We start from the raw sequence: 13445 nt of genomic DNA, 5'->3' as shown, positions 1-13445 counted from the left end.
AGTTGCCCTGAAAACTCATTTCTTTTTCTTTTCTTTTCTTTTCTTTTTTTTTTTTTAACTCATTTTTTAATAGTAATAACTAGCTACAGATTGGCCAGGTACTGGAAAATGTCATCTTGCCCTGTTTAGGGTACACTCTTAGCAAAGGTCCAAAAAAGATGCTCGTATTCACGTGGGCCCAAGTCATGCCATCTACTTGGACCAGTACTCAGATTATCTGAGATCTCCTCTAGACTCTTCGACTTACAGTCTATAGACAGGAATACATTCCTGACCTACTCAAGGCTAGAATCCAAGACTGTGCCCTCCCAATTCATGTCCTGTTTGGAATAGCAGACTCTATGTCTGCCTCCAGCTGGCATTGTACTAGTCGCTGGACATGCTGAGCCTGACTTTTGTTATAAGAGGAGAGGTTTAATCTGTAAGGACCCTTCTGGCTCAAAAGTCCAAAAATTCATTAATTCCTTTGGGTGTTTCTTTTCTTTCTTCTTCGTCTTTTTTTTTTTAACGTGTCAGCATCTTGAGAGGTACAAGTAATTGAACTATAGGAAATCAACTATAAATTCTTGTTCCTTCAAGTTTGAGGCTCTGAATCTAAGCCCCTGTTTTCTGTGGATGGCTTGGTGGGATCAAGATCTTTCTGGTAAGGCCACAGCTTCCCATGGTGCAGTCTTCATGGCTCTACAAAGGTCAAAAATGGCATGAAGCAAACTGGAATACAGTGGCAGGAGTTTCCTTGCCTGTGAAACAAGCCATTGTAGTCCTTTAAGAAGGAGAATAGAGATAGAACAAGAAATGAAAGGCACACAGACTGGATGGGAAGAAGTAAAGTTCTCTTTACTTATAGTGACATGACTGTTTACATAGACAAATCCTAAGGAATGTATAAAACCACTTCTAGAAAGAATAAGTGAACTTAGTAAAGTTATAGGATACAAGGTCAATGCACACAAATCAATTATTATTACTATTATTAATATTATTTTCAGAGAAAGCACGAGAGGGGCAGAGAGAGAGAGAAAGAATATCTTAAGCAGGCTCCATGCATAGCGTGGAGGCCAATGCAGGGCTCGATCCCACAGCCCTGAGATCATGACCTGAGCTGAAATCAAGAGTCTGACGTTCATCAACCAACCAAGCCACCCAGGTGCCCAATCAATTGTATTTCTATATATTAGTAGCTAATAGGTGGAAAATGAAGCCAAAGAAACAATTCTATGTATAATAGTAACAGAAAAACCTAAAACAACTTAGAGATAAATTTAACAAAACTGTCAGTTGGTGCTATCTCTGAGGGTACTTAAGGGTAATGGGTGCTAACAGTCCTTGAAGGTTCCCCAGGGAGTGGATTTTGTTTTTGTAGTTCTTATCATTTCTCAAGGGAAAAAGCCGTATCAACTTGGATAATTGTTGTCTGGCATCATCAAGATGTGGATTGTAATGTCAGTTTGTATTCAGTAAGCCGTACAGCACTCTTAGGGCCATTTCATAATTTATCTGATAGCAAGCATATCTCCTTTGCACTTTGGGTGTAGAGTGGTCCTGAGTGATTAACGGGGCCGGATTAAATCTCAGGCATAAGATGTTCACTCAGAAAGTTGTGATTTTTCTTGTTTCTTTGTTCTTACTTCTCTCTAGGGTGTGATGAGGCATTTAATCCATCAGACAGCAGGAGGATCTATGTAATGAATTTTTACATGCCCCGGTCATTTTAATGTAATCGTCCTTGTTTTAAAAGGCTTCATTAAGTCTATTGTTAGGATTGTAAAACTACCTAAGAGAGACAAGAGGGCTTTTCCCATTTTCAGAATTGAACAGTTTTTTAATTGCACTGCTTTAGGTGAATAGTAATTAAATGGGTTGGGAGAATGTGCAATATTTATTTATAGTAACAGGCATGTCATGTATTTATAGTCGTTATTGCACAGTGTACTTGATAACATCCTTTTGGGGGGAATAGGGGTCATGACTGTTAAAAGTAGTTCTAATAACTTTTTTGGCAGGTCTTTGAATCTAGCTGTGAATATTAAAGATCCAGGTACTTTTGTATTAAAATACTATAGACACAGTAAGCCTTTTGCAAGGAATGCACTTGCAAAATTCTAAATGTACTTTTAACATTGCCAATTTAAAATATTTACGTTAGGGGCGCCTGGGTGGCGCAGTCGGTTAAACGTCCGACTTCAGCCAGGTCACGATCTCGCGGTCCGGGAGTTTGAGCCCCGCGTCGGGCTCTGGGCTGATGGCTCAGAGCCTGGAGCCTGTTTCCAATTCTGTGTCTCCCTCTCTCTCTGCCCCTCCCCCGTTCATGCTCTGTCTCTCTCTGTCCCAAAAATAAATAAACGTTGAAAAAAAATTTTTTTAAATATTTACGTTAAATACATTTGCCAGTGTTAATGGTCTTTAGAGTGTTATAATGTACCTTAATTTTGATAAGATGATAGGAGAGCGACTATTCCTTGGTTCTTTTTTATTATTATTATTTTGTTTATTTTTTAGTTTTTTGAGAGAGAGAGACAGAGCGTGAGCAGAGGAGGGGCAGAGAGAGAGGGAGACAACAGAATCCAAAGCAGGCTCCAGGCTCCGAGCCGTCAGCACAGAACCTGATGCGGGGATCAAACCCATGAACCCTGAGATCATGACCTGAGCCAAAGTCAGACGCTTAACCAAATGAGCCACTCAGGTGCCCTGTATTCCTTGGTTCTTAAGTTTTGTAATACATACAGTTTTAACACTTTATTCTTAATGTGCTCTCACATGGCAGATTTGTCAAGCAGGTAGGAGAGAAATTTTCCGTATGATATTGAGGATCTTAAGACCATTTAACCTACTGATTGGGGGCCTTTTAGAGCAGATTAAAGCTAGGGAAATCCTCCATCAAGAAAACTGTGTGCACACATACACACAAACAGAGATACAGTGTGATACTTCGGGAGGTCTGTGGACTTCCTGGGCACCTCTTCATGGACCCAAAGAGATGAATCCTTGATCGAAAGCAGATTGAATAAATAGCCCCTTCTGTTTTGCACATCCCCAATGTCTAGTCTCTCCCCTGCCCATGTCTGCAAATTCATTTTCACTGTTACCTTTTCTTCAAAGGACATTTTTACTCAACATCTTCATTACCAGTTCAGTCTAAACGTGACAGAAGCAGAGCCCTTTTCCAGCTCACCTGGTAATTTCTTCAGTTATTACAGCTGGTCATCGGCTTCTCCCTCTGCCCTGTCTCCCCAAGAGCTGGAAGAAGCATGCTGTCTCACTCCGCACGGCTAATATATTGATAAACTTTGGTCACACATGTTCTTCCCTCCGAGCCACCACTTTCATTCCTTCTGGCATGTATCAACACTGCCCTTGGGCAAGCCTCAAACACCTGTCCTTTAAACTGCCCCGGCCTCCTCTCCCCTGCACTCCCTCCATCCTGCCACTCATTTGGGACTCCATCTTCCCTCACACAGGCACACTTTTACTTGCCCCCTTGGATACCTTTGGGGGTTCTCTGTCATGACACACAAGAAATCAAAACCCACCAGCTCCTTCACTATGGGGGCCTGCTCTCCTACTCCCCCATCCCCCCCCCCCCCCCCCAGAGACTGATGCTTTCCCTGGGCCCCTTGCCTGTCCGTATCCAGCCACTTTTCTCCCACCTTCCCTCACTGCCAACGTTCTGCCCTTCCAAGAGGGTGCCTGGGACAGGTTATCATCTGCTGACCTGCAGTGGTTGGGCATCTCACATTTTCTGGGAATAGTCACTGAACCCGGCAGGAAGGTGGGTCCCCCGGTCTGCCCAGCCTTACTTCTGTGAAAGTCTTTACTTCTGTTCAGTTAGCAACTTTTCCCCACCATCTGCTTAGCTCAGTTGAGTCAGTACTGCACTAAAGATACTTTGGAAACACGTTTTTAAAAAAAAACATTGGAGCAAGGCACTAGGAGAATAATATGAAAGAAATAAATCCATGGCATCCCCCACATGTGCCATCTCATCTTCTCGTACTGGTCTGCAGGCCAGCAGCCCCATCTGGCTCACCAGGGAGCACAGACAGTGGCCTGCTCATCTTTGTATCCTAGCATGGAGCGAGGCGAGGGCAGGCTTAAGTGTCTGGTGAAGGAGGCGTGCAGGTGCCGTGGTGACGTCTCTGTCAGTATTTCATAGAATCATAGCTGGAAGTGCCCTCTGAGATGATCTCCCACCACCTCATTTGACAGCTGGGCAAGCTGAGAGTCAGGGAGGTTAAGTGACCTGTCCAAGGTCAGACAGCAATAAAATCAGCTTTTAAACCTATGTTTTCTGACTCCCAGACTCTCTATTTCCTATACCACAAGTGCTCAATCCACCATTCTTCCTTTTTCCCTTCTCTTTCATCTCTATGCTCATAGTGCCTGTTTGGTGCCTGTAGATATTATTCTTAGCTCTTCACGCTGCCATAAGTTGTCTGTTACACTTTAATAAGCATAAATACTTAGTAGTTATCTCAGGGGGCACCTGGGTGCCTCAGTCGGTTAAGCATCTGACTGCAGCTCAGGTCATGATCTCACAGTTGGTGGTTTCAAGCCCTGTGTCAGGCTCTGTGCTGACAGCTCAGAGCCTGGAGCTTGCTTCAGATTTTGTGTCCACTGCTGTTGTGCGCGCGCTCGCTCTCTCTCTCGCTCTCTCTCTCTCTCTCTCTCAAAGATAAATAATAAACATTAAAATACATTTTTTTAAATAATAAATAATTGCTTACATTTTCAATAGCACTTTGGTACTTTTCAAGTTCTTTCACTAGATTTCACCACAAAGCAGTAAGATAGGTTGAGCCAGTATTATTCTCATACATCAGAGGAGATAAAAGTAGTGACTTGTTTGAGACCAAGGCCATGTGGCTAATAAGTGACAGGGTTGAACATAGAGTCTGGTGCTCCTCAATCAGAGGATGATAGCAACTTAAAGCTGTGTTGAAAATCTGGCTTCAGGCTCTGGAATCCTGCCTTCCTTGATGTAATTATTAAAAAAAAAAAAAAAAATAGGATTTCCTATTTTTTAACAGTTTCCAGTTTAGTAGCTCATTTCCTAAAGTCTGTTCTGAAGCACACTGGTCCCATGAGATGCTCAGCAAAAACTGGGTTGCGAGGCCAGATAAGCTGGGAAAAGCTGTCTGCTATATGCCCTTCTTGGGGATTCCCCATGCATAATAGCATTTAAGGTTCTGATCAGTCCTACTGCAAAGATGGCTGTTGAATGTATTTTTTTTTTAATTCAGTAAAATACACATGACATGAAATTTACCATCTTGACCATTTTCATCGTACAGTTTAATAATTTAAGTATATTTACTTTGTTGCTCAACTAGTCTCCAGAACTCTTTTCATCTTAGCAAAGGTGAAACCCTACACCCCTTAAATAACACTCCGTTCTCCCCTCCCCGAATCCCTGGCAAACACTATTCCATTTTCTATCTCTATGAATTTGACTACTCTGGATATCTCCTATGAATGGAATCGTATAGTATTGTCTTCTTATGACTGGCTTATTTCACTTAGCATCATGTTGTCAAGACTCATCCATGATGTAGCATGTGTGAGAATTTCCTTCCTTTTTAAGGCTGAGTAACATTCCATTGTATGTACATCCCGCATTTGTTTCTCCATCCAGCCCAAGTTGGCACTTGAGTTGCTTCCATCGTCTGGCTGCTGGGAATAACGCTGCTATAAACACGGGTGTGCAAATATGTCTTCAGGAATTTACTTTTAGTTCTTTAGGATATATACCCAGAATTGGAACTGCTGGATCGTGTGGTAATTCTATTTTTAGTTTCTTTGTGCAACCACCATTGTTTAACATATTTTTCTGCCCAGGTTTCACAGATTCATTTGATCGCAGAATTCTTTTTCCGCTTTTACCTTTAGATCATCCCACAGAACACAGGCCTCTCGGAAGACCTTGAGAAGTCCTGAGTCTAGGCCTGTTTCCACAAGCCCCAGGTGCCAGCAAACATCAGGATGCTGGCCGGGCATTTCAGCCTCAAAGTTCCCAGCCCACGGGCGAGGTCAGCCGTGTGGTCCCAGGGGCTGCCGAAGCAGAGGAAGCTCATAGGACAGACCACAGACTGTAGCAGGTGTTCCTCTGCCTGGACCTGGTGCTGTTAAGCTTGGCGCAGGTGAAGAGGCTGCTGTAGCGCTGGTGTCATTTAGGCAGCACTGGCTAGGCAGGTACCTTTGCTCAACAAGGGAGTAAAGAAGAGCCAGCCCCCTGCTTACATGCAGGAAGGGACCTGGGGAGAGCTTTACGGCGGCGAGCAGTGTGGGAATGCAGAATCCCGCGTTGCCCTCATTCCTCAAAGGAATGCCACCTGGTCAAAGCCATTTATAAATGGACTCCCCCACAGGACTTGTTGTGTTGACTCAATCTAATTGGTCCTTAATGTGATTCCTAAATAATTGCGGGGTAGCTATAAGTTCTATAATTGTGTGAGTAGGTAAAAATTCCAACAGAGTTCATCTGCTTTCCACAGATGGAAAGGGGTGTGTGGGGCAAAGGCAGTAAAGTGAAGAAAGAAGAAAATTCCCAACCCCCAAAGCTGCTGTGTACCTCAGATGTCCTTGTGGTTGGCCTTTCTCCAGCACAAGCTCAGGAAGCCCTAGCCCTGGGTGACCTGAAGGAGATACTACAGGATCAAACACCCGAAATGCCCAGTGTTGTTTCTCTATACACTGGTTTAAAATTTGGCATGTACCTGAATGGTTTTAGGGGCACCAGAAAGACAACAAGCTGGGAGATTACCGTAGCTGTTGTAGCTTTGTCAAGCTGTTTGTGATATTGATAAGGATGGGGACATGGAGAGAATAATATAAAACCACACAGTGGATATGTAGTTCCAAAGACCTTGAACCATCCTGCAATAAGGCCATAGGGTAGCCAACCTCTTAGCACCATTGTCCGAGAGCAGATAATGATACCTGACCCTGTGGGTTGAGAATTTCATAAGCTCTCTGAGATCCTTAGATGAAAGCAGCTACTGATGCACAAATTATTATCATTATATGAGACTTTATGTTCCGTAAATAAATACTGTAGCTTATTCTCTCTGACTCTTTTGCTTTAAACAAGTTCAGATTTGGCCTTGCTCATTGGCCAGCTTCCAGCGAAGCTGCTTCCCCAGGATCACAGTTCCATGTGGAGGTGCTGAGGCCGAGTTGAAGGAGCACTGATGAAAATGTATGACCTGGGGCAATCCACTTCCCCTCACGGGGCCTTAGTTTTCTCATCCTTCGTTTCTCATTGCTGCCGGCCCTCTTCTAAGGTGCCTTCCAGCTCTGTAGATTTGTGATTTCATCAAAGATTAAACAAAAGAATTCAGCTTCAAATTATAAATGTTTATCAAGTGCCTTTTATGAGCTAGACACTGTTGTAGGTACTTGAGATAAATCGCTGAACAGGGCAGCTTATTCCAGTTGGGGGCAAGGAAATGAGACAATAAGCAGTAAACGTTAATGCGTAGTAAATTATATAGTTGTTGGAAGGTGCTATGCTCTGTCCAAGAACAAAATAGTCTGGTTAAGAGGGATGGAGAATGCAGGCAGGAGTGCAATTTTAAAAATGTAGCAAAGAGGAACTTTTCCATTATGAGAGTTGTTAGAAAGTCAAGTACATCATTAATCGGAAGCTATAAACCTCTCCCTTGGAGATTTTAGGAAAAGAAAACTCTCCTTATTTTTTTAGATTCAGTGATATTCTTGTTTGGATGTAGCAGGATTAACCAGATGATCCTTTTGAAGGCTTTCTTTTTCAGTGATTAGTTGTTTGTGCAGGGACAGCTGCAGAATGTGTGTGTGTGTGTGTGTGTGTGTGTGCATATGCACACACATATAGATAATGTGTTTACACACACACACACACACGTACTTTTGTTCAAGGAGTACAACAAGTCCGAGTTGGGAGGACCCAGCTGTTGGCATATCTCCCAGCAAACTTTTAAAGGTCAACTGCTGGGCCATAATAATATAGCCCTCCCACCCTGCCATTTTACAAGGGAAGAACTGAAACACAGAAATGCTAATGACTCACCAGAATCAGAATGAATCGGGGATGGGTAATGGGACCTGGCTCCAGCCCTCTGACCATCAGTCACCAGCCTCCCAGCGCCTCCCTACATTCCTTTTACAATGAGGCAGGCGGTGGTTGTTTTTACTTCCCCTTCCCTGTTGCTTATGAACCACTTCCACTTCCAAGTCTGGATAATTAAATAATAATAAAACTAATATAGTACTTACTCTAACCCTTATGCATCCAGAGCTACATGATCCCGCCTCAGGATGATGTTAGAGTGCAACAAATACAGTTCAGCGGTGACAATTTCAAACAGCAAATTCTTTACTTGTGTTTGTCAGTGCAATGGTGGGGATATAGCGTCTACAGCAATGCTTCAAATCCCTTGTTCTCCCACCAGATTTCCTCACGCCCTACGGCACTGACCAACTTACTGACTTTTCCTAACCATGACCCACTTCCTTTTCCCCCTTCCTTCCTCATTCTGCATCATAAAATACCCCAAAAGAGGCCAGGATCAAGACTTTCCCAGAAGGGTAGTCAAGGGGAGGAACCAGGAAGGCAAAGCCAGGGTTCACATTAGCGGCTGGCAGAAGAGAGCCTGAAAGCATGCAGGCTTTCTGTTCTCCTCACACCACTGTTTACTGCTGTGCTAGTCATTCTCCTATATTGCCTCATACAATTTTTTTTAAGTTTATTTATTTAGAGAGAGAGTGCAAGTGTGCGGGGGTGGGGCGGGGAGCAGAGAGAGGGGGAGAGAGAGAATCCCAAGCAGGCTCCAAGCTGTCAGGGTGGAGCCTGATGCAGGGCTCAAACTCACGTACCTTGAGATCATGACCTGAGCCGAAACCAAGAGCCAGACACTTAACCTTAACCGACTGAGCCACCCAGGCACCCCTACCTCATATAATTTAATCCTCACAGAAATCCTACGTGGCAGGTATTGATATCTTCATTTTGCTGATGAAAAGCTGAAACCTGAGAAGTCGAATAACTTGCCCAGTATGCTATGTAGAGAATGCTAGGATTTGAGCCCAGTTCTGTCTGATTATAAAAACTGTGCTCTTTGTCTATATGGTGCTGCCTCTAATCTAAATCCCAGAGGCTTCATGTTATTTCAGTTGCAGATTTGTTTGGGTGCGAAGCACAATTATAAAACTAAGTCTTTGGTGTTTGTCTGAGGCAGTTAAATCTGTTTTCAGCAAAGATCTTGAAAGCATAGTAGCTAAATGGAGAAGTGGATGTTCCCCCAAAGCCTTGTGGAGTGGAATCTTTGTCTTGCTTGGACACAGAATGGTCTGGGCCTCTTTGCTCACAGCCCAGAGCGATCCCAGTAAGTTGCCTGGACCCCTGGTCCTACGCATCAAAGGCCATAGTTTCCTGACTCAGCCTTTTAGCAGGTCTTACAACCTGCAGAGTGCTAGTGTTGGGCCTGGCAGTCTAAGGAAATGCCTGCAGTGCACAGAGATGGGGAGCTGGAAGGAGCTTTCAAAAATCCAGGAAATTGTAAGCAGTTCCTTTGTCACAAGTATAAAATAAAGATATTTTCCAACAAACACGCTGGTTTAGCCTGTGAATTTGTGAACTTGATACAAATAAGAACCTTAGAGGTCAGGGTACACAAGAATGCATTTTGTGGCCGCCTTATTTGGGCAGGCAGGGAAAAGGGCCCTAAATGGAAGAAGAGACAGGAGACCAGAGAAACAAAATAGCTAAACGTAAACAAATACAAATACAAAATAATGAGAGCAGGTAAGGCAAAATAGAGGAGACGGAGTGAACTGGGAAAGGCACGCTAGAGCAAAACTGTGTATAAGCTGAAGACAAAGGACACTAGACAGAGAAATGTACTGTAGATGGGAAGACAAAGACATGGAGACACGGGCAAGAATGTCACCCAGTGTTAATAGGATGCCAAATGGAGGGGTGGTGGTGGTGGTGAGGCTTTCCCCTAAGTTTCAGTCAAAAGTTAAGCCTAGTATACAGAGGGCTTTCACATGAGTTCTCTTTCCACATGCCTGCGGCTATATTTGTCGGGTCAGGAGAAAATCATTTGAAAGTAGAGCGCTAATATTTATCATCTTCCAAATTGCCTCTTAATAAACTATGAGAACCAGAGCAAAGTGAGACGAGCTTAAAATAGATTCTATGGCAATGACCCAGCCAATGATGTTATCACAGATGAGTCATTACCAAATAGATTCTTCACATCTTGCAATAGATGCTTTTCAATTTTCAAAAGTTTGCAATGAAGATTTTTTTCAAAGACCGTCTACTCATGTAAGAGTATCAACTGTTGATACCTTTCTTTTGTGGAGATGCTGTGCCTTTCTAACTATTTTCCCAGTGAAAAATGCTTTTTGACTTCAGAATGTTCTGTATCCATAGTTGGTGACTTTATGTACTCCTTGCTTCCACTTCCTGAGGCAAAGCGATATGATGAACTGATTAAAAATAACATTCTAATGAAATTATTGGGTGTGTTGTTGTAATATAAGTCAGCTGCAAATGGGAAGTTCTTTCCTGAGGAAATTTGATAAACTGAAAGTCAACTTGAGTGTTTATATATTTTCTGGGAGAATTTTGGGTCCTTCCTAATGTTTTCCTTCCAGAAATTACCAGTTAATTTGTGCTTCCCACCCAAACACATATTTTACCACTGGTAATATTTAGCTGAGGGCTCTTATGTTAGCATGATACAAGAGTTTGGATTAAACGTTTACCACTAGAGTATGTGAGTGTATAGACTCTTAAAGGAAAGCAAGGTGAACACTTTTTTGTTCAAATATTGAATGTTTAAAAAATGAGAGGATGGTTTTTATGTATCAGGTCTTTGCTCTGAGCCTGGTAACATGTGAAATGCTCTCTTTTAAAAAAAAAAAGAGGGGCGCCTGGGTGGCGCAGTCGGTTAAGCGTCCGACTTCAGCCAGGTCACGATCTCGCGGTCCGTGAGTTCGAGCCCCGCGTCAGGCTCTGGGCTGATGGCTCGGAGCCTGGAGCCTGTTTCCGATTCTGTGTCTCCCTCTCTCTCTGCCCCTCCCCCGTTCATGCTCTGTCTCTCTCTGTCCCAAAAATAAATAAACGTTGAAAAAAAAAAGTAAAAAAAAAAAAAGAGAGACTAAGAACAGAATTTTTACTTGACGTTTTCTCTTCAATGCCAATCTTGAAAGGGTCAAATGCTGGAGGTGGCCCACAAGTATTTTTTGGTACCGGTTTGGCAACACAGAAGAGATGGGGCAGCTTGCTCCCAGTTCGCTTTATTCCTGCGTGTTTCCTGTCCTGTGGCATTTGATTTACAGCTGCTGTTCACCCCCATCTTCACACCCCATCTTTACCCCGCTGCAGTCTTATTTCCACTACGGCTGTGCCATCAAAACAGCCATATTCCAAATTAGAGACTCCTCCTCCTTTGTAGCTTGTCCTTTCTGGCGTCCTTGTCCTCCTTCACTTCTGTTACGCAGTCTCATGATTTGGTCGACCAGCCCTCTCTCTCAACACTGTCCTCCAGTGGCTTCTATGACTCTACCCTTTTCTGGATTTCCTTCTATGGGTAGCTCATCTCAGCTTGCTTTGCTGGCTGCTCCTGTGCTACCTGCTTTAATCATTTATTTCCTTAGCTGTCAAGTATTACAGGAATGTATAGATTGCTTTGAAAATTCATGTGTAAAGTAAAAAGTATGTAAATAGTCTTTTTTTTTTTTTTTCTTTTTTACCATGTTCCTTTCTACTCATCCCAGAGATAACCATGATTAACCTCTGGATGGATCTTTTTTCCTTACCCTTTCCTTGTAATCTGGTTTGTTTGTTGTCGTTCAACATAAATAGGATCATCTTATACATACTGCTTTTTGATTTGGAGATGACCCCAGTCAGTATAAATAGATCTCTATCATACCCTTTTTATGATTTGCCAAATTTTAATTATGGGTGTTTCCAAGCAAAGCCTACTGAATAATTATAGTAGTTAACATGTGGTTGTCTTTATGATTGTGTATCTGTTTTCCCTAAGACTTTGAGATTGGAGAGACAGTGTCTTTTCATATTCCCTTGTCTATCAAAGCACCTGCCAATAAATATTCAGTGAGTGAATGAACATTGGTATTTTTTGCCCATTCAGTTAGATCATTCTAATTTATATTGTATACACTAGTATAGTTTAAGTTCAAATTAAAATATCTTAAGCTCTGTGATAAAAATATTAGTGTATTATAAGGTACAGTTAATCTATTTCTCAGGTCATTTCCCAACAGTAGTATTATTAATTTTGCTTTCCTCACTAAAATCACCCTACTATGCAAAAGAGAATTCTGTACACCACTTGTTATATTTGGAAGAAGTATTGATAACTGGTTGTGTTTGTTTTATGTATTTTAAGTGTGTATGTTGGTGTCTTTACAAGGCAGATAGTATTTTGTGCGCAATTCATTCTTCATAAAAGAATCATTTATCTTTAAAGAGAACATAAATACATAATGGTTGTATAAACAGAATTGACTTAATACAACATCTCTTCAGTAGGAAAATAGTTGAGGTTTATGAAGTGAGCCTTGTCAGATACAATTTGAGCTCTTTTGCTGATGGTGTTCATTCAGTATCATGCTGCTGTTAATAGCCCTGATTTAAGGAGAAACCAATGAAAACATCTATCATCTGATCACCATGGGATGTCATCCAAGCTTGTGTCATGGTCACATAATGTTCGTGGGTTTGTGGGGTGAAGAAAATAACACTTGGGTGTTTGGAATTTATTCTGAAGCTGTTTTTGTCAGTGGTAGATGAATTTCTTGCTCCTGAGTTGAAATGAGGCTTTTAAATACTCTTAGTAACTCTCTCATCACTGGACCCGCTGGAGGAGACACCAAGGGTGAGTGTATAGGAATACTACTCTGGTATTTGTATATTTTAAAAAGTGAGGGAGGTGGGACTAATCTGTCATCAGTAGTGAGCTGTTGGTCACTGACATCCATATTAAGACATGAACCCTACTTGTGCTAATTTGGGAAGTAAGCAAACACAAATTAGAAAATAAAGAAGCAGGAAAATGGAAACTACATAAAGGTCTCTGCAATGCACGTGTCTGTTAAACTAATTAAAATTCTGCCCAAGGGGTTACTGGAATGGCTAAAACTCCGTTTAATCTGGGTCAAGGTCTTGGGGAAGGTGGTTCAAGTGCTGCATTTTTAAAGAAAGATTTTTAGACGAAAGGATATATTCGATTTCCAGGGACTGTCATAAAATAGCAATCACGATCCAGTTGGAGATTTAAAGTGAGTCCAGATTATAGAAGGATTTAAATACTGGAATAAGAGTTTGAACAAGAGTTTCTGTTCAACAGGGAACAGAAATGAAATAAAATGATTATGCCCATACTGATATCTTGTACTTGTAAATCATACTATGGCTTGTAGACTCCTTTTAG

At 42.1% G+C, this 13445-nt stretch overlaps 1 protein-coding gene across 5 annotated transcripts in view; it reads left to right on the top strand.

Annotated features, from left to right (window-relative positions):
- FYN (FYN proto-oncogene, Src family tyrosine kinase) overlaps positions 1-13445 on the top strand; it is a 216791-nt gene that overhangs the window by 45106 nt on the left and 158240 nt on the right. Inside the window, exon 1 of one of the 5 annotated variants that reach the window (XM_040474405.1) lies at positions 12869-12890. The exons of the other annotated variants lie outside the window; for them this stretch is intronic. The gene's annotated coding sequence lies outside the window, so the exon portion shown is untranslated. Of the gene's footprint in view, positions 1-12868; positions 12891-13445 lie in introns of those variants that run through there. 5 annotated transcript variants of the gene reach the window in all.

The sequence above is a fragment of the Herpailurus yagouaroundi genome, unplaced genomic scaffold (genome assembly GCF_014898765.1).
Source record: "Herpailurus yagouaroundi ecotype Mexico unplaced genomic scaffold, PumYag 139, whole genome shotgun sequence".
Lineage (NCBI taxonomy): Eukaryota > Metazoa > Chordata > Mammalia > Carnivora > Felidae > Herpailurus > Herpailurus yagouaroundi.
This window is presented reverse-complemented; position numbering and strand designations above follow the sequence as displayed.